Source organism: Lontra canadensis, unplaced genomic scaffold (assembly GCF_010015895.1).
Source record: "Lontra canadensis isolate GAN:19392208 unplaced genomic scaffold, GSC_riverotter_1.0 scaffold68, whole genome shotgun sequence".
NCBI classification, from domain to species: Eukaryota; Metazoa; Chordata; class Mammalia; order Carnivora; family Mustelidae; genus Lontra; species Lontra canadensis.
The window spans coordinates 10,693,995-10,697,972 of record NW_022631062.1 but is presented as its reverse complement, the minus strand read 5'-3'; the positions used below and the strand labels follow the sequence as shown (position 1 = coordinate 10,697,972).

Here is a 3,978-nt window from a genome sequence, read left to right as displayed (position 1 = left end):
GATGGATGGATGGATGGATGGATGGATTGTTTTAGTTTCTTCTCCTTGTGTCCCATAGTTGCAGCTCCGATGTCATGGTTCTTCCTCCTCTTGGACTCACTCAGAGCTCTGGATCTTACTGGACAGCTCCATCAGGGCTGCAGGCTTCTCCAAACCAGCATCCTCCAAACCAGGACCCACCTGCCTCCTTCCTGCCCCAAACAGCCTTCTCCTAATTGATTTTCCCATGGAGTTTAAGTCATCAACCTCACGCAGTGGCCAGAGCTGGGGACCTCAGGGTCATTCTTGTCCTTCTTACCCCTGACCCCTGCAATTTAGCTGGACACACTTGATTTAGCTGTGAATGATCTGGTCTGGCCTGAAGCCAAGATCTAATAAGACAGAGCTCCCACCAGTGTTCATGAGGGTGGTGAGTGCGCCACCTGCTGGAAAGGAGTTGTCTTGAATAAAGGCTTCAAAGGCACGAATTGATGAGGTAGACAGATGGGGAGAGGGATGGCGGGAGGTCTAGTTTGTTCGATGGCGGGATGGAGAAGTGGGTGAGTGGGTGGATGGTGGAGAAGTGGGTAGACGAGTTGATGGATAGATAGATGGGAAGATGGGTGGTGGGTGTAGGGATTGAGTGGGTAGGTGGATGGATGGATGCACACACACAAGGATGGATGGACGGGCGGATGCATGGATGAGTGGATGGATGGGTAAAAGAATGGATAAGTGGATAAACTGATGAGTACATAGGTGGTTGGATAGATGGGTAGAGGGATGGAGAGACATGATAGATAGACAGATAGACAATAGATAGATAGATATTAGATAGATTCATAGGTATTCATATATGCACACATTTACAGATCTACACATTTACATCCTCAAACACTTTTCTTGTAGGAACAGATTAATGGAATCTCTGCATCTGGGTCAAAGGGAAAGATATCAATATAGAGGAGGAGGTGTGTAGCTTGAAGGGAAGTGTGCAATCTCGAGGGAAGCCAGAATTGGATTGGTTCCACATTTAGACCAGTTGGCTGGTCTCAGTTCTTGTGGTGCCTCCTTGAATGCCAGCATCTAGCAAGGAGCTGGGTCTCGCTGTGTGTCGGCCCTAATCATTTAAATGAAGATGAGGTCATGGTGGACTATGGTGAGCTTTTAACCCAACGTGACTGGTATCCTAATGAGAAGTGGCGACATAGAGACAGACACACACACAGAGGGAAGGTGTTTGTGTGATGGCAGACATTGGGGTCATGGGGCCACAAGCAAGGAACAGCAAGGATTTCGGGCCACCACCAGGAGCTGGGAGACAGGCTTGGAACTGAGAGTGGAGCTTTGCAAGGAGCCAACCCTGCTGACACCTTGATTTCAGACTTTGTCCGGCACTAGAAAGGATACATTTTTGTTATTCCAGTCCTCCCCTCTACATACACCATATGTGATAGAAACGTGATAGACACATTTTAAAACATCCCACAGTTTCTGTTAAGTCTGGAGTCCAGGCGTGAGCTAACCCCGTCTCTACTCAGGGACTCGCTAGGCTGAAATCAGGTGTTGGCCACCAGTAAGGGGGAGGTGGTCTCCTCTGAGACTCCGGGTGTCTTAGAAGCTAACTGGTTATTTGCAGAATTCAATTCTTTGAGGTTGAAGCAGTAAAAACCACTAATTCCTGCCAAAGGATCTTCTCTGAAAGGCAGTTTGCTTCTTTTTGCAGGCCACCAGGCTGTGTCTTCGCTGCCTCAAGTCTTGTGCCTCTCTTAATGCTGATTTCCGCACCTGATTAGGCCAGGCCCACTCACGATTCATTTTCCTTTTGAATTGCTTATATGAACTGATTAGGGTCTACAGACCCTAATTACAACTGCAGAATTCTTTCCCCTTTGCCACAGAATCCTGGAAGCAAATTCCAACATCCCCCCCAGCCTTTATTCACACTCAATGAGAGTGATTTATACAGCTATGCCCAGGCCATACGAGGGCACAAGATTAGGGCTCTAGATATACTGGAGTTTGTTGTTTCTCTGTTTCTGAGATGTATTCAGAAGAGGAATATCTTGCTCAAACACGTAAAAGGACTTTCCTTGAACGTTTTTGAAATTGTCATGACCTCCTCTCAGAGGTGTGCAGGTTCTGAAAGAGTATGTCATCCCTTAATTTGCTCTGCAAACGCTTCAGAGAGCGGAGTGGAAAAACAGCTTCCAAATTTAACAGTTCCCCGGGGAAACAGCGCCATTGCGTTGCAAGCAGCCTTGGGGACGAGGTTTAACGAGAACCCCAAACAAGTCTCTGTTTCACAAAGCGGAAGTTAAATAAAGACGGCAAAGACGCCGGCCCGGGTTCAAAGAGTGTCCCATTCCCGGGGGACCCCAGACCCTCTGTTGCCTCCTTGTCAGGAGATCATGACCGTATTTGCTTTCCTGGGTGCCTTATTAACAGGACACCATGACTCACACATACCAGACTCCCAAATGCTCAGGAGCCCCACGTGACATCTGGGTCCCCTCACCCAGTCCTGCCCCCTCTGAAGGTAATGTTTGGGCACCTTGTGTTGAACAACACAGATTTGTGTTCTCCTACCCTGGATTTTCACTTTGCAGACTTGGGATATAGTTTTCTTTTCTTTTCTTTTCTTCTTTCTTTCTTTCTTTTTTTTTTTTTAAGATTTTAACTCTTTAAAAGATTTAAAAATTTTTTTTTCGCTAAAAGAAGATTTTAAATCTTTAAAAAAAAGGAGCATGATGGGGGCTGTGGGAGGGGGAACCCTCGGTCCTATGACCCCGAGATCGTGACACCAGCGGAAATCCAGTCTGAGGCTTGACGAAAGGAGCCACCCAGGCGCCTCCAGAATTATGACCTGTTTGGGGCATCAGAAACACATGTCTTACGCAGCATCTGCCATAACTTGGGGTTTAATAAATTGTGAGTCGCTGGCATGTAATGAATGTCGTTATGGGATTCTACGCAGGCACAGTACTAGTCAAGAGCTATTGTTACATATTCATGTACAATGTAACTCCTGTGGCTCCTTAAATGTTACGTAATTTGAGATTAACGACCTGAAAATAGGACAGGCGGAACTGGTAAAGATTTTACGTACTTTGAGATGAATGGATAAAGGTGAAGATTAGAAGACAAAGGTAAAGACGGAGGCCGTCCCCCACTTTGCTTTGTGTTTAGTAACCGTCCACCAGGCACGTACGTCGTAGGTACAAGTGACCCGTGGTAACTGAGTGACTTAGAGACCAACACTACGGCCGTGCGGTCTGCGATGCGCGGTCCCGACGGCGATCCGACGTACGCGCAGGCTCCGCACCTGCCGGGCTTCCGGCCGGTGAGCGCGCGCGCGCGCCCGCAGGTGAGGCCCGCGGTTAGAGCCCGCTCGCAGGTGGCGCTTGGGGGCGGGGCGGACTCGCGCACGCTCAGTGCAAAGCCCGAGCCCGTCCGCCACCCCCCCAACCCCCCCGCCGCGCGGAGGCCTCCCGGAAGTCCCGCCTAGGGGCGGAGCCAGAGCCGGCAGACGAAACAGGGAGCTGCCGCGCGGCCGCTTCCGCGGGCCCAGGCGCCGGAAGCGGAAATGCGTCACAGGGGCGGGCGGCGGCGGGTGGCGTCGGGGGCGCCTGCAGCGGACGGTGGCGGCGCCGGGCGGAGAGGCCGCGGCTGCCGGGGTCGTCGGGGGACGGCGGTGAGCTCGGGCCTGGGCGGCGGCGGCCGGGGGCGCAGGCAGAGCCCCGCGCCGGTGAGCGAGTCCCCGCGACCACGCCTTTCCGCGAGCCGGGCCGGGGCCGCGGGGGCCGCAGGGGCTGCGGGGCTGGGGGGCCTGCGGGGATGGTTGGGGGGGCCGGGGGCTGCGGGGGTCCCGGGGCTCTGGGGGGCTGCGAAGGGTCGGGGGCTGAGAGCCGGGAGCACCGGAGGTTCTGGGGGGCTGGGGGCTCCGGGGGACTGCAGGGGGCCGAGGTCTTTGAGGGTCACGGGCTCCGGGGGGCTGCG

At 52.9% G+C, this 3,978-nt stretch overlaps 1 protein-coding gene across 1 annotated transcript in view; it reads left to right on the top strand.

Moving 5' to 3' along the window:
- Positions 1-3,596: 3,596 nt before the first annotated feature.
- AKAP17A (A-kinase anchoring protein 17A) overlaps positions 3,597-3,978 on the top strand; it is a 9,233-nt gene continuing 8,851 nt past the window's right edge. Inside the window, exon 1 of the mRNA XM_032880250.1 lies at positions 3,597-3,727. The gene's annotated coding sequence lies outside the window, so the exon portion shown is untranslated. The remainder of the gene's footprint in view (positions 3,728-3,978) is intronic.